The sequence below is a fragment of the Schistocerca gregaria genome, chromosome X (assembly GCF_023897955.1).
Source record: "Schistocerca gregaria isolate iqSchGreg1 chromosome X, iqSchGreg1.2, whole genome shotgun sequence".
In the NCBI taxonomy this organism is placed as follows: domain Eukaryota; kingdom Metazoa; phylum Arthropoda; class Insecta; order Orthoptera; family Acrididae; genus Schistocerca; species Schistocerca gregaria.
In genome coordinates this window covers 219,221,076-219,244,858 of record NC_064931.1, presented here as the reverse complement: position 1 = coordinate 219,244,858, position 23,783 = coordinate 219,221,076, and the positions used below count along the sequence as shown (strand labels likewise).

Here is a 23,783-nt window from a genome sequence, read left to right as displayed (position 1 = left end):
TGCTTTGGAATAAAATCTCATTGATGACTTGCAAATGGCCTATCCACTTCTAATGTTAGCTTGTTAGTTAGTTAGTTATATTACTTGTTCCATGGATCATGAACACGATTCTTTCATAATGATGTGGAACGTGTCAAAGTACAAAAGATTCATTTATCCCAAATAATCTTTGTTAGTCTTATATACGGTACAATTGTTAATACTTACTGTATTTCTTTAGCCTATGTCTAAAAATTCATCTATGGAGTAGGAGGAGTTGTCATTCAGGAATTCCCTTAACTTACTTTTGAATGCCGATTGGTTGTCTGTCAGACTTTTGATATTGTTTGGCAAGTGACCAAAAATCTTTGTGGCAGTATAATTCACCCCCTTTTGTGCCAATGTCAAATTAAATGAACGGTAGTGAAGGTCACCCTGTCTCCTAGTATTGTAGCTGTGGACTGTGCTATCAATTCTGAAGTGATCTGGGTTACTAACAACAAATTTCATTAGGCTGTATATATATTGTGAAGCTACTGGCAATATCGCTAATTCTTTAAATAATTGTCTACAAGATGATCTTGGATGAGCCCCAGACATTATTCTGATAACACGTTTTTGTGCAATAAATACGTTCTTTCTTAGTGATGAATTGCCCCAAAAGATGATTCCGTAAGAAAGCAACGAATGAAAATTTGCATGGTAAGCTAACTTACTGATGTGCTTGTCTCCAAAATTTGCAATGACACTAATAGCATAGGTAGCTGAGCTCAATCGTTTCAGTAAATTGTCAATGTGTGTCTTCCAGTTTAAATTCTGATCAATAGAGACAGCCAGAAATTTTGAACAATCTACTTTAGCTAAAGATTTTCCCCCACACTCTATTTCCGGTGTTATGCCTTTCCCTATACTGAACTGTATGTACAGTGTGTTTTCAAAGTTCAATGAAAGTCCATTTGCGTAAAACCACCTAATAACTCTTTGAAAAACATTATTTGCATTTTCCTCAGCTGATTCTTGCTTTTTAGGCTTGATTAGAATACTTGTGTCATCTGCAAAGAGAACCAAGTTTGCATCTTCATGAATATAATTAGGCAAGTCATTAACATATATTAAAAACAATAAAGGCCCAAGACAGAACCCTGTGGTACCCCATTCTTGATACATCCCCAGTCTGAATAATCTGATGCCCTTTGTGTACTATGTGGGTTTACTGTTTCAACCTTCTGCATTCTACCAGTTAAATATGAAGTGAACCATCTGTGTACTGAACCATTCATTCCATAGTACTTCAGCTTATCTAAGAGGATTTCATGATCCACCCAATCAAAAGCCTTAGAGAGATCACAGAAAACCCCAATTGGTGATGTTCTACTATCCAGAGCATTTAAAATTTGATCAGTGAAAGCATGTATAGCACTATCTGTTGAAACACCTTTCTGAAAACCGAACTGACATTTTGTTAAAACGTTATTCCCACTGATGTGTAAAGTTACTCTTGAGTACATTACTTTTTCAAACACTTTTGAGAAGGATGTCAGAAGTGAAATAGGACGATAATTGTTGACGTCTGTCTTGTCACCTTTTTTATACAAGGGTTTAACTATGGCGTATTTCAATCTGTCAGGAAATATTCCCTGATTCAATGAGCTATTACATATGTGGCTAAGAACTCGACTTATCAGGTGTGGACAAGATTTTAGTATTCTATTGGAGATACCATCAGTTCCATGTGAGTTTTTATTTTTAAGTGAATTTATTATTTTCTTAATTTCAGACGGTGAGGTGGGTAGGATTTCAATTTCATTTGTTTGCACCGGGAATGCCTCTTTCATATAGAGTTCTGCCCTATCTGGTGAGCAGCTAGTGCCTATATTTTCCACTACATTTATAAAATGATTATTAAAAATATTTTCAACCTGTTCCTTTCCTTGATTAAAATGTGCCTCGTCTACACAGGAGTCATGAATGCCCCACTTTATGCTCAGGCTCCAATGTTTATAGGACATTTAATAGCTTCTATGGTGCTGAGTAAGTTGCACATGTCATATTTTTATAATGCCTTTGTTTGGTCCCATGCAGACTATGACTGTGTGACCTATGGCCATGCTACTTGAGGTATTTGACACTGTCCATCAATAGGGCACAAAGTTGATGACATATTCTCGGAATGAGTTCCCTTTTTCAGTCTACACCACATTCAGCACTGTTGAGAGTTGAGTGTGAAAGTAAGTCACAGAAGACCAAGGAGATCGCTAGCAATCTGTGCAGTGCAAAGCAGTAACTCACCATCCTATCTGTTCGATATTTGAATATTCCATCAAAGGGTTTGAGCAAGTTTTCTTCTCTTTGTTGGTGAGGCCCAGGTGTTTAAGTCTTGTATCCTACTTTAGACAATCACTGTGGTTAATATTTACAACAATGGGTGTAAAAAAAGGCTTGGTTATTGATATTTAGTAGTTTCTCATGGTTGTGCCTTTAGTATTCCCCTCCCAGACTAATAAAGACTTGTGTAAAAGTGCATGCAATCCAGACGGTACTGGGTTGCATGAGGATTGATTGAAGAAGAAGTGGAGATGAGCAGAGAAAATGGAAGGAAGATCCAAACCTAAGTTCCATCAACAATGCAATCATTAGAGACTGAGCACTACTCGGGTTCAGAAAGAATGGGGGCAAGAACTGAACATTGCTCTTTGTCTTAGTTTAAGGAAACATCAAAAAACCTAAATCTGGATTCCTGGAGGGGGAATTTAGACTGCCATTCTGTCAAATACACATCCAATGTCTTGCTCACTGTGTCACTTCACACAGCCCAAAGGGAATTGGCTAGGACATCCAAGATACTCTTTCCTTCTCTGTTGAATAGGAGTATATGTGGGAATCCAGAGGATTGAAGAAGTTGACACAGTAGACAAAGAGATACCTTATAAGATCATGTACACCATCTAAAGACACACTCCTCATTTTCAAGATGCAGGGCCACAAGTCATTGGGAAACTTGAACAAAATAAACTAATGGTAACACATAACCATCAACACAATCATGAGAGAACATCTTCCAACAACTCAATTGCAAAGATGTCCCCCCTCACCACCAAGTTTAATAATGAGGCACTGGACTCCTAATACAAAAGGTGCTTGTGCTGAACCAATCTGAGTTACATTTTAACTACCTGTTCTTTTTATACTAGCTAAAGGAAATCTCTTAGGTTAGAAATATGTACATCCCTCTATTTTAAACGGCACTGAGAATAGAATTTTCAGGTTTCATATTGCATCAGGACACCTTCAAAACAGATATGAGGGGGAATTTAGTGTGCTATAGGGTGGCTTGCTAATTCATTTTTTACTATCTAATAGCCAGCCACAAACTCTCACTCAGATTCCCATTATGTGCACAGATAGTGTGACATCTAAAATTATCAATGCACTCCAGGAAATGTGGGGTTACACCACAGATTTTATGCACTATGAGGTGCCTATGCAAGTGTACCTTATTTAGGAACTATGGCAGAAAATTTCAATTCTTTTCAAGAACATAGATGTTGGAATTGTTTCATCAGAAGGATCACATGAAATTACTTTGGTCTTCTTTCTTTTCTCCTTTCTTTCTGTCCAGTCATTTTATATTCTTTTCTTATTCTCTCTCTGTCCATATTGTACCTGTCCTTTTTGTTTTCCCCTGGAAACCCTTTAAACTTTTTACTCTTAGTCTGAATTTTTCTCCTGCTCCTATTTCTTCCTCCATCACCTCCATTTCTTTCAGGTCCTGTTTAACTTCTTTGATTTAAAAATACCTTTTGTTATCCTTTTCATGTAGCCCTTTTAGGTGTCCTTACAGTACAATTCTTCTCTTCTTCATTGTGTCAGATATTGTTTATTTTTTCATAAACTTCTTCACAACTGCTTAATTTCTGTTTCCCACTGTCATATATTGGTCCCAAAACCTCCTTGGTTATTTTTCTTTTCCTCTTTTCTATTTCACTTAATTGTATATATGTATTTAAACAGACGAATTCTGGTTTAATAACAGTGGTGTTGTGCTGAAGTTTTGCATTTATGGAAATATATTTCTTGTTATATAAGTTTTTTGTTAATTGAAAAGTCATCAATTTCTCCTTGTTCTTGATAAGTTAAAAGTACTTAGTTGTATTATGTCACCTATAATTTAAATTTTGTAGTCTTCTTTTATTCTTCCTTATCAGTTTCCATGTATTTCACTGCCTCCTTCGCATCTGTCATATACTCTGTTTTTTCAAAAGATGTACATAGGACTGCTTTTGAAGCTGTTTTCTGTAGAGGATTTATCTGCTTTGTTGCACCTTCTACTGATTCAGCTAAGATGATGAGATCGTCTGCAAAAGCCAAACAACCAAAACTCTGTTTAACCCCCTTCTCTCAGTTGTATTTTTTTTTTTTCAAATTCCTCTTTCTCTTGTTCTTTTCCGTAAGTCCCTGATTACCTTTTCTAGTACACAATTGAACAGCAGTGGGGAAAATTCACCTCCCTGTCTTACATGTGTTTTGAACTCTAAAGCCTTCAAGGTTTTCACCTAATAATTTAATTTTGAATATTTAATTGTGTCTTTTGTGACTGCAACCAACTTGTCAGCTCGAAACACTTGAATCTTATTCATTTTTTAAATGTACAAATGTCATATAAACGCTTTTGGATCTTATTCTGTTACACTTGATTACCGATTTCAGATTTAAAAAAATTTCCACAGAGCAACATCCTTTTCTAATCCCTCCTCGGTATTCTCCAGATTGCTGACCCAGTTGGCCTTCCAGCCTATTTTATAAGCTTTTGAAAAAAAAAAAAAAAATTAAGTAGTTGCTGCTGCTGCTGCTACAAATTCGCCCAATAAATGGATTATGTTAAGCAAGTAACTCGACTTTTCTTTGTGCTTCTTGTTGTTCCAATAGGCTTACATTCTTTCCAAGAAGACTTGTTTATGTTCTCCAGACCATTTTTGTCTATACTGTTTTTATTTCGGTTGCTCTTGTGCATCTTCCCAATTATCTACAGTGTGTGTGTGTGTGTGTGTGTGTGTGTGTGTGTGTGTGTAAAAAAAAATGCCAATTGATCTTATGTATCCGTTATTAAGGTCCTTTCGACCTTCGTTCAGTCAAGGTGTTGAGTTCTTATGTGATATTACACAGTCTATTATAATTTTTGTCAATCTCTTTTCTGGTAGTCTGTTGAGAAGTCCAAAGAATTTCATCCACCTTTTCTTAATGTCAATTTCGATGTTTGAAAACTTGTCTGTTGTTTTGACTGATTGTAGCCTATAATCATCGTAGGTATGTTGTGCTCCTATAATTTTTCTAATGGTCTTTTCCTCTTCTTTTTTATTTCTTCAAGTTTATGTTTTCTGATAAGTTTCGCTTGTGTAGAGGACTTTTGATTTTGTGGCTGTGTTGTAGTGCCGATGGATTTTTTGCCATAGAGGCTTTGAACAAACACCAATGCTTTTTTTCTACTTTTTGGAGCCGATTTTTTTTTTTCAACGTCCATAGGTTCGTTGAGTTTTCTAAGTTATTTAAAGTACAGCACCCTGTTGATTTTACCGTATTTTGTTTTCAGGCCTGAGATTTCTGTCTTTGAACATAAGAATTCACTTTTCTCGAATGAGATTTGTTAATCCTACTTTTTCTGCATATTCTTCAAGTACCTCGAGCTGTATGATGGCAGTCTCTTCGTCCAGGTCGTCCGCAAACACAAGCTATGATGTTAACTGTAGAGGTTGTTTTTCCGGAAGCCCAGTAGGGTTGGCTTCCAAAACCCACATTTCTTGAGTCCTTTTTCACAATGTCCTGTAACTTGTCTAGGACGGCGGTGAACATGAACAGAATAGGATAGAGTCCATCTCCTTGTCTCCCACCTGTCTTGCCGGCCTCAGTGGCCGTGCGGTTCTAGGCGCTACAGTCTGGAGCCGAGCGACCGCTACGGTCGCAAGTTCAAATCCTTCCTCAGGGATGGATGTGTGTGATGTCCTTAGGTTAGTTAGGTTTAATTAGTTCTAAGTTCTAGGCGACTGATGACCTCAGAAGTTAAGTCCCATGGTGCTCAGAGCCATTTGAACCCACCTGTCTTCCATATTATTATTATTATTATTATTATTATTATTATTATTTCATCCACAGTGCATTAATAAAGATTTTTTCTTGTTTTATAAATAGTTTATCGCACAGTTACGAAACCCAATACCACATAGAACTACTTCATTATAACATTTGAACGAAAATGAAGTGGTCTAGAAACGAAGAAAGACAGAGGAATAAGAAGAAGGGATAGAAAAAATGTAGGAGAAAGGCGAAAGAATGGGAGGGTGGCGCATGGGGAAAGAAGAATAGCAAGGGGTTTTAATATCGTGTTGATATCCCTCTACTTCCCTGGCAGTGAAAAAGTCATGACAGCTTTGTTGACCCTATAAGCGACACAAAACCAGGGTGATACGACTGACAAAAAAATTAGAATAATAATAATAATAATAATAATAATAATAATAATAATAATAATAATAATAATAATAATGAGCGTATGGCATCGTCGGCCGGGATGCCCCATCACGGGAAGTGCGGCCGCCAAGTGCAAGTCTTATTTCAGTCGACGCCACATTGGGCGACTTGATCGCCAGTGATGAGGATGAAATGATGATAAGACTACACCCAAACCGGTCAGTAATCGAACCCGGACCCACTTGCGTGGGGGGGGGGGGGGGAGAACGTTACCATCCAGCTAAGCAGGTGGACTGACAGAACCAAATTAACTTTAATGTAGCCCACTAGAGATATGGAGTAAAGCCAAATTTTGCTGTCCACAAACTAGACAAATTCTGTGATGTGATGGTCACACCATACCACAGTCGATATAGACGTTATTAATTGAGGGTACTATCACCACAAAAGCCAGTGGCTTTGCCGCAGTGGGAACACATGTTGCCTTCAGATCACTGAAGTTACGAGCGTTCGGGCTTGGTTAGCAGACCATCCGGTATGCCGAGCGCCGTTGGCAAGCGGGGTGCACTCAGCTCTTGCGAGGTGAGGCAAACTGAGGAGCTAACTTGATTGACAAGTAGCGGCTCCGGTCTCGTAAACTGACATACGGCCGGGAGAGCGGTGTGCTGACCACGTGCCCCTCCATATCCGCATCCAGTGACGACTATTGACTGTGGGTGACACGGCGGCCGGTCGGTACCGAAGGATCTTCATGGCCAGTTCGAGGGTTTTTTTTACCACAAAATTTAGAAGAATCCCCGAAAGGAAAGGGGCATGGCACTGAATAATTGCACACAACGCCACTGCCGCTACACCAGAATCTCACCATAAAAGAAATGACTCCCAAGTCTTCATTCGATTGCCAGTTCGATAAGCTGAATGGCTGCCAGTCTATACCACCGCCGGTCCCCAAGAAAGACTGGATGAGAATTGCGCTGAGACTGAATTCGTGATTCGAAATTGGAACTCGAGCTACAGGAAGGCTGTCTCTACGAATCTTTGGAACTTGGATGCCATCATTCTGTAGTAGATCGAAGTTAATGACTAACTACCGATCGGTGAGAATTTTCTGTCTTTGTTGTCAGGAAACACCAGCAAGCAGTCCATGTTCCAGGTAAAGAGAGGTTATGTCTCTATATATAGTAACCATCAATATTACAGGTGAAATGTAGTAACAGTTGCTCTGAGAAGTCAAGGAACATAAGTTTGAGAATTAAGAGATTACGACTCATTTGAGTAAGTGAGGAATATATGAAAGAGGTTTCCTCTAGTTACGCTACCCAATAAAATCTTTAATTACAGTGAAAGCTAAGAATCTTTATTGGGAAACTGGACGCGACGTTAAAGCAAGATTCCGATCACAAACACACTTTTTCTTTTACTCCACCATTACAAGAAATTCACGATCGTGGCCGTATTAAGCAAGAATAGAGCATTAGGCTCAATTTGTGGTGCAAGCCCCATCAAGGGAAGTTTTGTGGTAACTAAATTTTCAGACAAGAAGCAGCTTTTGAAATGTGATACTATAGAAGAACGTTTAAGATTATATGGGTAGATCGATGAACATGTAAGGTGCTGAATCGATATGAGGGGAAAAAAGAAATTTATGGCACAAGTTGACCAAAAGAACGGAGGGGTCGATAGGACTCAGCCTGACAAATCAAGGATTGTCAGTTTGGGAAGGAAGTGTGTGTGTGTGTGTGTGTGTGTGTGTGTGTGTGTGTGTGTGTGTGTGTGGTGTGTGTGTGTGTGTGTGTGTGTGTGTGTGTGTGTGCGCGTAGGGGGTAGAAGATGCAGAGGGAGACCATGTCTTAATGTCAGTTTGGGAAGGAAGAGTGTGTGTGTGTGTGTGTGTGTGTGTGTGTGTGTGTGTGTGTGTGTGTAGGGGGTAGAAGATGCAGAGGGAGACCATGTCTTAAACACAGCAACCAGGTTCAAATGGACGCATGTTTCAGCAGAGATGAAGAGCCTTTCACGGCCTACACTAGCATCGAGCACTCCATCAAACCAGTCTTCGGACTGAAGACCACAACTACAACAATCTATGAAAATATGATTTGAAAACGAAGTTTGTATTAAATTGAAACTTCCTGGCAGATTAAAACAGTGTGCCCGACCGAGACTCGAACTCGGGACCTTTGCCTTTCGCGTGTAAAGTGCTCTAAAATTCGTATAATGCAATATGTAACGTTAATTATTTCAGTATATAAAATTATTTACTTTTATAAAATTGTTGTATACCGTTAACGATTCAATGAATTAAGATTAAAAAATTAAAAATCACAGTAATTGATATAATTAAGGGTGGGCATGGTCGGCATGAGTAGCGTAGGATTCGGCAAGGTTAATGTTAAAGTTAAGGGGTGGCCGGATGCCCTTCCTGCGCCACCCCATACCTCTCCCTCCCTCCCTCCCTCCCTCCCTCCCCGGACGGAATTAGTGTACCGCAGCTGCCCGCGTTTAGTGGTTTAGTGTAATCCATGGAATAATGTGAACGTGTTCAGATGTCTGCAAGTCGTGTAACTGAGGTGGGACGTGGCGACCAGTCCGGTATTTACCTAGTGGGATGTGGAAAACCGCCTAAAAACTACATCCAGGCTAGCCAGCACACCGGCCCTCGTCGTCAATCCGCCAGACGGATTCGATCCGGGGCCGGCGCGCCTACCCCAGTCTAGGAAGCAGCGCATTAGCGCTCTCGGGTAACCTGGCGGGTTTAATTAAGGCAATCAACACGATTTACTAATCACGCTATGTACTATAATTTTTAAAAAATAATAAATAGTCGAGATTGATCTCCATGCAAAAATCAGTATTTCAGTTTAAGAAATTACGATATAGGAAACTGTGTGTCAGGCAAATACAAGGTAATAAAAGAAACGTAACAATCACGCAAACTTTATTTACATTCAAATGCAACACCTTTCCAGTGTAACTTAAAATGAAAGTGTGAACTTATTGGCTAAGTGATTTGTGCTAACTATCACTTCCAATAATGAGCGAAGGCAGAATTTCCCATGAATACGCTCACGGTATTTACTTGACATTGATATGATGTCAAGACTTACTAAGCTGTCAGACGCTGCGGATCATAGGACGTATTCACATTGTCTGCAATCTCCCCTTGAAGTTATCTGAAAACGATATTTCTAGGCTCCACGAGCTCAAGAATATGCGTCTGGCAACAGGAATTAAAATATTTTATGGGTGCTGGTTCGGATGAAATGAGGTATGGAAGAAATGAAACACTTCCGTAGGAAAAATGCCCGAAACTTTTATAATTTTCATAGTTTGAAGTGTTACGCTTTTGACTGGGCGCCACTGGGAATTTGGCGCGAGGAAATGTCGAATTTTAGGGGGTGAATGTTCACTTAATTCATATCAGCTGGCCACTGAAAAAGTCAGCCTTAAGTGTTCGCTCCACGGTATGAAAATTTTACTAGTGCGGGGGCAGGGGGGGGGGGGGGTGCACCCTCTCCGTGATAGCCACTGATGATGATGATGACTATTTGTGGTGCACTCAACTGCGCGGTCATCAGCGCCCTACAAAGCCACAATCCTTTACGCAGTTCAATCTAGCCAATGTCACGGATGATGATGAAATGCTGAGGCCAACAGAAACACCCAGGCACCAGGCAGAGAAAATCCCCAACCCGGTCGGGAATCTAACCCGGACCCCGTTATCCAGAGGCAGCAACGCTTGCCAATAGATCACAAACAGCGGACGAGCCAATATTAAGCATACCATTAAACACATGCCGGAGCGTTCCACTATCCTATGCACATCAAACAATTGAGTTGCTAGACCGAGTGGGTACATACCCACATTAACAAAATTTGATGTGCCACAAACTCTTCGATCACCGATTTCCAGAACTATTATAGTACTTTTTCTCTAAAATGTATTCGCCACGCGAGGAAACATTTCAGTTCCGGCAGCCCACTCTGAGTTGCAGGAAATTCTCTCTCTACAAGAGATCCACATATTTACTGTAGACAATTGGTAGCATACACTAAGTTCCTGGACTTTTTTCCATGTGCACTGTCCTAGCGAGTGAGTGCAAATTATGTCTTTTCTTTACGTATTATACACTCCTGGAAATGGAAAAAAGAACACATTGACACCGGTGTGTCAGACCCACCATACTTGCTCCAGACACTGCGAGAGGGCTGTACAAGCAATGATCACACGCACGGCACAGCGGACACACCAGGAACCGCGGTGTTGGCCGTCGAATGGCGCTAGCTGCGCAGCATTTGTGCACCGCCGCCGTCAGTGTCAGCCAGTTTGCCGTGGCATACGGAGCTCCATCGCAGTCTTTAACACTGGTAGCATGCCGCAACAGCGTGGACGTGAACCGTATGTGCAGTTGACGGACTTTGAGCGAGGGCGTATAGTGGGCATGCGAGAGGCCGGGTGGACGTACCGCCGAATTACTCAACACGTGGGGCGTGAGGTCTCCACAGTACATCGATGTTGTCGCCAGTGGTCGGCGGAAGGTGCACGTGCCCGTCGACATGGGACCGGACCGCAGCGACGCACGGATGCACGCCAAGACCGTAGGATCCTACGCAGTGCCGTAGGGGACCGCACCGCCACTTCCCAGCAAATTAGGGACACTGTTGCTCCTGGGGTATCGGCGAGGACCATTCGCAACCGTCTCCATGAAGCTGGGCTACGGTCCCGCACACCGTTAGGCCGTCTTCCGCTCACGCCCCAACATCGTGCAGCCCGCCTCCAGTGGTGTCGCGACAGGCGTGAATGGAGGGACGAATGGAGACGTGTCGTCTTCAGCGATGAGAGTCGCTTCTGCCTTGGTGCCAATGATGGTCGTATGCGTGTTTGGCGCCGTGCAGGTGAGCGCCACAATCAGGACTGCATACGACCGAGGCACACAGGGCCAACACCCGGCATCATGGTGTGGGGAGCGATCTCCTACACTGGCCGTACACCTCTGGTGATCGTCGAGGGGACGCTGAATAGTGCACGGTACATCCAAACCGTCATCGAACCCATCGTTCTACCATTCCTAGACCGGCAAAGGAACTTGCTGTTCCAACAGGACAATGCACGTCCGCATGTATCCCGTGCCACCCAACGTGCTCTAGAAGGTGTAAGTCAACTACCCTGGCCAGCAAGATCTCCGGATGTGTCCCCCATTGAGCATGTTTGGGACTGGATGAAGCGTCGTCTCACGCGGTCTGCACGTCCAGCATGAACGCTGGTCCAACTGAGGCACCAGGTGGAAATGGCATGGCAAGCCGTTCCACAGGACTACATCCAGCATCTCTACGATCGTCTCCATGGGAGAATAGCAGCCTGCATTGCTGCGAAAGGTGGATATACACTGTACTAGTGCCGACATTGTGCATGCTCTGTTGCCTGTGTCTATGTGCCTGTGGTTCTGTCAGTGTGATCATGTGATGTATCTGACCCCAGGAATGTGTCAATAAAGTTTCCCCTTCCTGGGACAATGAATTCACGGTGTTCTTATTTCAATTTCCAGGAGTGTAGATTAAATCACTCGCCGCGTTTTTCTGTCTTATATGTGAAGGCTAAGCTTAGGAACTACATAGATTGACTCAAGGTTTTCCCCCTGTAATTTATAACAGCTACGGCAGACAAGTCGTCCGGATGTACATACACGAGGGCGCCGACTTACAAAAAATATTGTGGCAGGGGGAAGGGGGCCATACTTGTGGTCTTACCCTAGGAAATTTTCTAAATTTTAGATGAAAAATAGTGTTTTAAAGTTTTTTTTAAGCATTTTATAGTCATACGATAAACATTAGGACCCCGAAAACTGGACTCTCGATAACTCGACAACTCCGGGGCAGTCGACAAGCCTGACTTTTTTTGCTCTGGAAAAAGAAAACAAAGACGCACGGTATTTTCGTAAAACGCTAATTTAATTCACAACAATAATCATGCTTACAGACTATTACAGAGCAGTGAATATATAGCTTTGAAAATACAAATTATATTTAAATAAATCCTAAACTATCACTAAAAGAATAGAACATAAAATATTGCTTTCGCACAGTAATAGCAATTTGATTACTAAGTGAAATAGCTAATTTAAGCTTACTTTGAATAAGGCACAGGGTTCATTAAATAAAAACAATATCCCAAAGTTAACGCTTTAATACAGTTAATGAAGTCAATACAGTATACCCAATACTTTCAGTCAAAAAGTATGTAAATAGTGGGTTTTAATTGGGTCTTACACCCTAAAAATATTTAAGTATTTGAAAATAACTAATACAGTAATGTAGTAATACAGTGCTAAACTGGTACTAATATTTCGAAACTGAAAATTTAACATTGTGAATGTTTAAAGACTTAATATTGCTCTAAATGCCATTATTAGGGTTAGAGTGTCTTTAGAAAGGTGCAAATGTCGACCGCCTGACTGGATTACTGAATATGAAGTCGTCGATGACTGGTCGGATATCCATTTCATCCAGAACATCTCGGTGGGCATGAAGAACAGCCAAGTTGTTCTATCGCTTCTGTCCCATTGTTGATCGGAGATATATGACTTTAGACGTCTAAGGGCGCTAAATGACCGTTCTGCTATTGCTGTCGTGATTGGACTACTTGGAGAAGCTTAATGCACTTCACTACATCACATAACATTTCTCCAACTGCAGGCTTTTGTGTAATGTACTTTCTTACATCGCGCATGGTTTCTAAGACCAGTTGTTTTTTATTAGCGATATAGGCTACCATATTCAACTGTAAACCCAGTCTCTCTCTGTCTAGGTCATTTCTGAAAAACTCAGTTCATTTTTCCAAATTTGTTTCACCTCTGTTTACTAAAATCAAGCACTCTTGTTCAACTGCAATGACCCGTATGAGTCCAGTTGAAGCAAACCTATCAGTAATGTAAGATTGCAACGTTTCACAAACTTCAATGTAAATAGCTTTGTAGTATTCCTTCGGGGTTTTGAAAGTGTGCAATGAGCTGTCTTTATTGTGTTCATTCTTCCTTGGCATACTTTGATTCCGAGGAAGCAAAGGATCAACAACTTGTTAAGGTTTTTCTTTTAAACACAATTCCCAAAAGTGTTCAAAACTATCACGCCTTCCATTCAATATACAGATCAAGCCCTTATATTTTTTCCAGATCAGCAACACTTAGATGAGCGCATTGAATTTTTTCATTGACAGCCTCTACTGGGTTCATTGCACGGCAATAAAGACGTACAAAGAAATGAGTCTTTAATTGTAACATTGACTCAAGGTAGCCAGCATATTTGTAACCTGTGTTTTGTCCTCTGCAGAAAATGTTTCAAAAACCACTAGAAGTTCTTCAAAGTTTTCAATAGTCTCAAGATACTAGAAGCTCGCATAGTCAATCAAGTCGGGCAAAGGGGTCGTAGACCAGCTTGATCGTTGGCGCTCTCACAGTGTATGTTTCTGAAAAGTCCCATCCTTTTGTTGGTTTTCCTTACGGCGTTTACTAAGTCCTTGGCTAAAGCCAAAATATCCCTCATAGACGTAAGATAGCGGAGACTGTCTATAACTGCCAAGTCGAAACTGTGAGCAATGCAGTGCACATAACGTGCTTTTGGTTGTATATCCAAAACTAACTTTTTTAGTCCTTTGAACTTACCTCTCATATCCGAGGCATCATCATAGCACTGTTATCTTAAGTTATCCATTGACAAATCAAGACAAGCAAAAACGTCTTTTAAAATACTAAACAGAGTTTGTGATTCAGTGTTGGGGGGTCTCGTATAAGCCAATAAAGTCTTCGTTGATGATTAAGCAATCATCGACAGTACGAATACAAAATGACACTTGTTCGTAAATCGCAGAATCACCTGCTTCGTCAACCATAATAGAAAATGTTCCGTCGTCTTGATTGAAGCAAATATCTTTCTCAACCCAGACTTTCTTAGTAGATGATCTCGTTTTGAATATCCTGGACCCCGAACGCCCTAACCGATCTTTCAACTCAGGTCGTTCTTTCGGAGTTCCAACAATCGAGGAAGAAAAAAAAAAAGTTTACATCTTCGTGCCCTCTAACTGCTAGACTTTGTCGGCATAGAAATTGCACGGTAGTAAAAATTGTCTGAAGAGCTACATCGCCATTCTTCTTATCACTAACTGTTCATTCTATTGGGAGGCCACACTTCGGTTAGTGGTAGAATTTAGTTTCAGAACACCTTCAAGCGTAAACGTACTTTCATAAAGTCTGAATTTTTCCAAAGCCTTTTTCCAGTTAGAGAACCCTACGGAAGTAAATGCATCTTCTTCTATTGAAGAAAATTTTAATAGATTTTTAGCATCTGCCTCTTCGCAGGTTTTGCAAAAAACTGTTTCGGTACATGCTTCATATTCTAAACATGTATATTTGATCAACCAAGACTTCTGAAATTATCTTCCCTTACCGGATTGTCCAGGTTTCGGCTGTGAACGGTTCTCACCTGAAGACGATGAAGCAATTGATGACAGTTTTTGGAGCTTGACTTGCAGTATCAACAACTTCCAAGCGCGCGTGTTTTTAGTAACAAATTTATCCATTGCAATCTTAATTCACAATACACTAACAGACTAAAGTAAACGAATAAAATATAGTCATATAAAATAGTCCACTAGACACTAAAGTCGGAACACTAAACACGTCTGCAGCATGCACTGAACGAAACTATCAACACAATGACTGCGACAGCAGGGTGGGTTTTATGCTTGTATAGCCGCAGTGCGGTAATGTCTTAAGCGTCAAGACGACACGAGGGCGGAGGGTTCCAGGCGCTTCTGCTCCAGTCCTTCTGATGTCGCCGCGGCCTCCGGCGCCATACTTTACCCGAAGGTTCGCGCACCGGGACAAATTCTAAGTGTGCCCGCAGCACCGTAACAATATGATTTACACCACTCGTTTTCAGTTAACCTGTTTACTACCGTAATAATTATTTGTTTTAACTCATTACTGAATTATTTTAAAAGGTAACTATCATCAAACAAGGAAAATAAAAAATCCAACATAATTTTGTGATTTTACAAAGCATAATATAACTAATAATTTTCGTAAATTATTGGGGACGGGGGGAGGAGGGGGGCTTTGGCGCCATTGAGTCGGCGCCTGTGTACAAGGTTTGTCCAGAAAGTAGTGCACCGCATTTTTTTTTCTCAGCTGAAAACAATGCTACGAGTGCGAAACGTTACGTATGTATTATCTGAAGTCTTCTGAGTGAGCCAAGCTTCCGTCACTTCTGAAAGGTAGCGTATAATCCGTTCAAAAATGGTTCAAATGGCTCTGAGCACTATGGGACTTCACTGCTGAGATGAACAGTCCCCTACAACTTAGAACTACTTAAACCTAACTAACCTAAGGACATCACACACATCCATGCCCGAGGCAGGATTCGAACGTGCGAGCGCAGCGGACGCGCGGTTCCAGACTGTAGCGTCTAGAACCGCTCGGCCACTTCGGCCGGCTATAATCCGTTCACCATAAGAATAAACCTGATGTAAACACTGCGTTTGCTGGAATCTCATTGGATTTCCGTTTCAAGTGGGACTGCAGCCAAGCTGTCTCGAGTACTGTCAAGTACGATAACAAGGGTAAGTTTTGTGCTGTGCGTTACGCACACATCGACTTTGGGATAATACAGGACAACAGCTTTACCGGCGCATTTAACTTAGATAGCACTGGCCGGTCAGCTGGTATAGCTAGCCTGCAGTGGCGTGGCCAGCTGCAGTTCACACGTAAGAATGAGGCGAGCGCAGGAGCAATACAGCTTCGAATATCATTTGATTTTTAAGCAGAATGAAACAACACACTGCAAATCTCCCACAATATGCTCCTTAGAAGACAGGGCGAAAACCGCAACACGTTATCGTTTATAGCTAACGTACTATTGTAATTAAAAACAAGAACGATGAAAATTCCTGTCTTAACCACAGGGGAATTTTTCTGCATAAGCTGTGTGTAACGGAAGACAGCACTGAAAGATTTCACCGTTACATACTGTGTGTAACGGAAGACAGCACTGAAAGATTTCACCGTTACATACTGTGTGTAACGGAAGACAGCACTGAAAGATTTCACCGTTACATACTGAAGCCACTGGAGGTATTACTTATAGTCACTCAGTCTGGTAATTTCTTAGCTCCTTACTTATGCCAATCCCAGAAATACATTTCAGTTCTGGAGGCGTCACCTGCTACGTTGATGACGAGCCTGTCAACAACAGAATCCACGAAGAGAACAAGGCGCAGCATTTTCTTCTCTTTTTTTAAGACGAGCCGTTTATATCCCGGCAGCGTTCGGCAGTGACATGTGAAACAGCTGCGTGCGTTAGTTCCAGTACGTCTGGCAGCTTAACAGTCTTGTTACTTCTCGGGCCAAATGCCGCACCTTGGCTCCAGATCAGTTCTGTTGGGTTCATATTTTAATAGTACAGTAGCATTTGTATGATATGCTCGATGCTGTGAAAATGACTGTTTTCATGTTTCTACGATACTTATATACCTCTGTGTTATAAAACGATGGACATAGTCCAAATAAAGAGGATTTGGGTTTCCATATTTGCCTTAAAAATTAAATTGTTATGTTCTCTTAATTTAAACAACTTTTATGAACAGTATTTCATAAGACATCGATAATTAAGAACTTGTATTTGAAATGGAAACAGGAATATCGCGCCCAATATGTAATTAGAAACAAGAAGACGTGCATTATTGATAAAAATGATAATTTTTATAATTACTAGATGTAGGTATTTCAAATTGAACGAGAAAAAAAATGGATACTGGTAAGATTTGAACCTAAGGACGAATAACCGACTGCGCTGTGCGTTCGATTCAGGCCTAGTTATCAACTGTGGTACATACAAAGCTGGGAAAACTTCAAAGACGATTATCTCTGTAAATTTATGAAAAGCATTAGGAACAGAGTATTTCACGGCACTTTTTAACCGTGTTCCATGCGCGTGTTTCACTACGGACCAGAAAGGAGCCTCAGCCATTTTCATACTGCGCATTAACAACGCAACAACCAGAGCACAACGCTGCAGAGGCTGTGACTGTATACGATTTTTGAATTAATACCTACGTAGCTAAAGCGTGATTAAGAAAAATGTTTATGGCCGTTAATACATTTGAATATCTTAAAAGTTTCATTTAAAGTATCTCAGTAATACGATATTTAATACATAAGTAGGACCTACTTCCAAGAGCGTAACAACACCAGTGCACGAGTGCTACGGCTGCTGATCAATCATCGCGCTTGTGTTTCTTTACATTTGGTTTATTCTTATGATGAACGGATTATAGCTGCAGGACAGTTTCAAAACGGCGTCTGTAGGTGATGTACGTCTCAAGCAACGTACCGTCATTGAATTTCTTACTGCAGAGAAAGTAACTGTGGCCAATATACACAAACGCTTGTGCAAAGTCTATGGAGCATCTGCTGTCGACAGAAGTATTTATAGTCTCTGAGCATGGAGGGTGAGGTCATCAGAAGGCGGTTCGGTGCAGCTCCACGATTTGCAGCGGTCGGGGAGACCATCCTGACGTAGCCCCCTCGGACCTCCACTTGTTTGGGCCATTAAAGGATGCCACTCGTGGAAGACATTTTGAGGAAAATGAGGGTGATTCACACAGCGAAGCACTGGATCCGTTACCAGGACAAAGATTAGTACCGACAGGATAGACATACCCTTGTTTCGCTCTGGAGAAAAGCCATAGAACGGGGTGGAGATTTCGTGGAAAAATAGGATGTGTAGACAAAATACCATAATTCACATAATGTTCAATAAATAACTGAAGAAAAAATGCTGTGCATTGCTTTCTGGGCAACCCTCTTTCTATCTTATCAAAAGTATCCGGACTCCGATTACGGGACCATTAATATGGGGTGCGTCCATCATTCGCCTTTATGACGCCTTGACCTGGGAAAACTTTCAATGAGGTTTAAATGTACACTACTGGCCATTAAAATTGCTACACCAAGAAGAAATGCAGATGTTAACGGGTATTCATTGGGCAAATATATTGTACTATAACTGACATGTGATTACAATCTGGGTACATAGATTCTGAAAGATCAGTACCCAGAACAACCACCTCTGGACGTAATAACGGCATTGATACGCCTGGGCATTGAGTCAAACAGAGCTTGGACGGCGTGTACAGGGACAGCTGCCCATGCAGCTTCAACAAGATACCACAGTTCATCAAGAGTGGTGACTGGCGTTTTGAGATGAGCCAGTTGCTCGGCCACCATTGACCAGAAGTTTTCAGTTGGTGAGAGATCTGGAGAATGTGCTGGCCAGGGCAGCAGTCAAACATTTTCTGTATAGAGAAAGGCCCGTACAGGACCTGCAACATGCGGTCGTGCATTGTCATGCTGAAATGTAGGGTTTCGCACGGATCGAATGAAGGGTAGAGCCACGGGTCTTAACACATCTGAAATGTAACGTCCACTGTTCGAAGTGCCGTCAATGCGAACACTAGGTGACCGAGACGTATAACCAATGGCACCCCATACCATCATTACGGGTGATACGCCAGTATGGCAATGATGAATACACGCTTCCAATGTACGTTCACCGTGATGTCAACAAACATGGATGCGACCATCATGATGCTCTAAACAGAACCTGGATTCATCCGAAAAAAATGACGTTTTGCCACTCGTGCACCCAGGTTCGTCGTAGAGTACACCATCGCCGGCGCTCCTGTCTGTGATGCAGCGTCAAGGGTAACCGCAGCCATGGTCTCCGAGCTGATAGTCCATGCCGCTGCAAACGCCGTTGAGCTGTTCGTGCAGATGGTTGTTGTCTTGCAAACGTCCCCATCTGTTGACTCAGGGGTCGAGACGTGGCTGCACGATCCGTTACAGCGATGCGGATAAGATGCCTGTCATCTCGACTGCTAGTGATACGAGGCCGTTGGGATCCAGCACGGTGTTCCGCATTACCCTCCTGAACCCACCGATTTCATATTCTGCTAACAGTCATTGGGTCTCGACCAACCCGAGCAGCAATGTCGCGATACGATAAACCGCAATCGCGACAGGCTACAATCCGACCTTTATCAAAGTCGGAAACGAGTTGGTACGCATTTCTCCCCCTTACACGAGGCATCACAACAACGTTTCACCAGGCAACGCCGGTCAACTGATGTTTGTGTATGAGAAATCGGTTGTAAACTTTCCTCGTGTCAGCACGTTGTAGGTGTCGCGACCGGAGCCAACCTTGTGTGAATGGTCTGAAAAGCTAATCATTTGCATATTACAGCATCTTCTTCTGTCGGTTAAATTTCGCGTCTGTAGTACGTCGTCTTCGTGGTGAAGCTATTTTAATGGCGAGTAGTATATGTTGAGGCATAACCGCATAATCTTCCTCCTCAAGAGCCAAAACTAGATACGTTTGTGATATTGGACGCTGGGGTCTGGATCGAATTCATCTCAAAGATGTTCCTTCAGTCCATATCGTGACCGTGGGCAGGCCAGTCTGTTTCAGGTATGTTACTGTCAACAAACCATTGCCTCACAGATGCTGCCTCACGTCAGGGTGCACTGTCATACTGTGATGCAATCAATCGTTGTCTCCTCTACTGCATGCAGTATACAAGGCTGTAAAATGGGCTATAATCCTTCCCCATTTAGTGTTTTCTGAAGCGCAATACAGGAATCGCACCCTAACCGTGAGAAACACCCCCAAACTTTACTACCACCAACACTGTTGGTGCTACGCTTGCTAGCATGTTACTTTCTCCAGGCGTTCGCCAAATCCAAACCCTTCCGTCGGATCGCCACGGGGTACAGCGTTACATATCACTCATTTCCAGTCATCCACTGTCGTCGCTCTTTACGCAACCTCAAGCGTCGCTTAGCCGTGACCACAGTACTGTGTGGTTGGAGGAGCTGCTCAGTCATCGTATCCTATTCTTCTGAACTCGCTACGCAGTCATTGCGCTAGCTGGACTGCTGGTAGCACTCTGGAACTCACGACTGATTTCTTCCGCCGACTTCATGCTACTTTTCACAACCACCTCTCCGCAAGTCTCGACGGTCCATGTCCGCCAGTGCGTGAGGTCTGCCTGCTCTTGGTTTAGCTGTTGTCGTTTCTTCGCGTTTTCACTTCACAATCACAGCACAGCAGCTTTAGATAGGTTCAAATGTCACTGTTGGATTTGTTATTCAAATGACATCCATTTTTGTCCATGTTCGGAGTCATTAAGCTCTCTTAACCGACCTATTCCACAGTTACTGCTTCTTTACTGACAACAAAACACTCGCCACCTTCTTTCATACTGGCGGGTCCGCCTTTCGTAACATCTAGTGCTCAACTCCGTATTGCACAGTGGTGTCAGGATACTTTTGATCAAAGAGAGTACTTTGTGCTATCCGCTCGAAGCCGGGGCGGGTTGCTAGTACGCAATAAGCACTATAAAAAACCTCCGTCTTCAGGCCACTCCATCCGACCGCCGTGTCATCCTCAGTGGAGGATGCGCATAGGAGGGGCGTGGGGTCAGCACACCGCTCTCCCGGTCGTTACGACGGTATTCTTGACCGAAGCCGTTACTATTCGGTCGAGTAGCTCCTCAATTGGCATCACGAGGCTGAGTGCACCCCGAAAAATGGCAGCAGCGCATGGCGGCCTGGATGATCACCCAGCCAAGTGCCGACCACGCCCGACAGCGCTTAACTTCGGTGATCTCACGGGAACCAGTGTATCCACTGTGGCAAGGCCGTACGCAATAAGCACTGCTCAACAAAACTTCAAATCAAAATTACATCGGTGTTGCGAAGAATTTAAATAATCTAATCAAAATCTGTCTCTCACCCCCAGCAACACAGCGTTACGAACTAACTAAACTTTTAATTCCTCCAACCTACAACGGACGATAAAGCAAAAGGTTACAAATAAATCAAATAGAAATGTTGAAACGTTCCTTTTAATTAACCCACGAGCTCTTAGCGATACGCGAAGCGCGTGATTATGCAATGCATTGCACCACTGACCTCTAAGGAAAAGTTTATGGGCTGACGCAGATAAATTCAGTGCATCGCTACACTTGACGTTACAGCCTTAACAAGAGTCGCCAGCTTCGCTTTGGCCCGGTAGAGTTAAAACTGTCGCTGCTCCAGCACTAACGCTCTGCAGCGATATAATTGCATTCAGAAAGATTCCGACCACTGGACTAGACAACGTAAAACGCTAACACTCTAGACAATGATTTTAACTGGATTCTCTGACCTTCCAAAATGCAAAAGGAATAACAGTTCAAAGCTACGTAGGTCGAGAATCCCATCAATATCAAACCACTTCAAATTTTGGCAGAAAAATTCAATTAATTGGCTTCAGTGTGTCCGTCTATTCAATTACCTCCACTAGCTTGTTAATGACTCCACAACTACCAGTGTGCGCACTCTGTATCGGCAAAGCCTATCTACAAACACATCAGAATTCCACATATGGCCAATGAAGCGCAGTTGCGGACTGGAAGGTTAAGTTGTTCAGCACTAAATTTCCATCATTAAAAACCAGTAACAATATCAAACAGCGCCAACGCTGCCAGAGGGCCTACAACATAGGTGACTGCATTTTGCTTTTCCTTTTCATAAGCGGAGCTATCGAAATATTTTATGTAATAATATTTACAGAATGCGTTGTGGTAATATTTAGGTAACCACACTCGTGAAAATATGCGAGTGCTGAGAACTAATATTAGACTTGCTATTTGCTATTTGTAATACTATCAACCGACTGTGCGGCTGGTCCCGGCGGAGGTTCGAGCCCTCCCTCGGTTAGGTTAAGTAGTGTGTAAGCTTAGGGACTGATGACCTTAGCAGTTAAGTCCCATAAGATTTCGCACACATTTCGACATTTTTGAATACTATCAACCTGCCCCGGCTTCGCACGGGTAGCACGAAGTATCTGAGGGCAGACGACTTACCTGGCGTAGCAGTGGAAAGTCCCCAGCAACGACACGGAAACAGAACACAGTAGCGGTCCTAGTGGCCTGGCAGTGATGTTTTTAACTCAAAATACGCGATTTTATTTATTCTTTATGAGTGGGCCTCATAGCGTAGCATTAAAGTGGGTGGCTGCAAACCGAAAGGTATTTGTTGTTTTCCAAAGTAATATATTTGAGAAATCTCAGTAAAAAACTAAGAACATCATCTCGTAGCTGGGGCTTGTCATAAAATTTTGTAATTCTGACAGTAAAACTATTTATTTGTACAGTCCAATACTGCAATTTTGACTTTGCGTCAGTAATCAAGAGGAATTAAGTGCGCCGTAGCACATGCCACACTTAAAAATCATCCGACATGACATGACACAGAAGCTAATTTCATTGCACTGTGCTCCCGATTACGACTTCTAGTGTGTATTGCTCTCTTTGATTTGCATTGACAATGTGTGGTTCGTACTCTGCTTTATTTTTGCATGCATCTGTAAAATTGCGTGGAGTGAATGACTCCATATTTGTTTCTGTTTCCTATTAAACAGGAGCTGGTTTCATCGCTTGGTGTTCGGTGGAGATTTGTTCCTGCCTACGATTCTGTTTATGAACTGCTCGATTTAAATATGCTTTGACGTATATAGTATTTAACTGTATTACCTCTTTTCAAGGAATGAGCACGTATTTCTGCTTAGAATGGTGGTGTTTCTTGCTACTGGGTATGCTTTGCAGTGCCGGCCGCGGTGGTCTCGCGGTTCTAGGCGCGCAGTCCGGAACCGTGCGACTGCTACGGTCGCAGGTTCGAATCCTGCCTCGGGCATGGATGTGTGTGATGTCCTTAGGTTAGTTAGGTTTAAGTAGTTCTAAGTTCTAGGGGACTGATGACCACAGCAGTTTAGTCCCATAGTGCTCAGAGCCATAAGCTTTGTAGTCTTAGTGACAAAGGCATTCTTCCTTCCAAATTATCAACAAGCAACAGCAGTTACGCAAATGTGTTCAGAGTTATAGAAAGGTATTCCAAACAACACATTTTAGAAATCAGTACACTGCAGTTATACTCCCATTCCCATGAAACTTTAAAAGCAAATAATAAACACTTATGTTTACATCATTGGATGTACTAATGAATGCTGTAAACAAGAGTTTACTAAATGCATTAGTATTAAGTACGGTGAAAGACAGCTCACACTATAACGCACGATCCTATGTACAAATATGCACTTCGATGTCAAATATTTTTGTTATATATTAAGGCCTGACACAATACTTACGTACTCTGTTGCTAATATTACAAAGCATACTCAGTAGCAAGAAACATCATTCAAAGTGGAAATAAATACTCAATCCATGAATATATGTAGTTGAATTGAATACTAAA

At 42.1% G+C, this 23,783-nt stretch overlaps 1 protein-coding gene across 1 annotated transcript in view; it reads right to left on the bottom strand.

The window, feature by feature from the left end:
- Positions 1-23,783, bottom strand: part of LOC126297986 (serine/threonine-protein kinase PLK1-like) — a 253,877-nt gene that overhangs the window by 12,830 nt on the left and 217,264 nt on the right. The gene's annotated exons all lie outside the window — the stretch shown is intronic.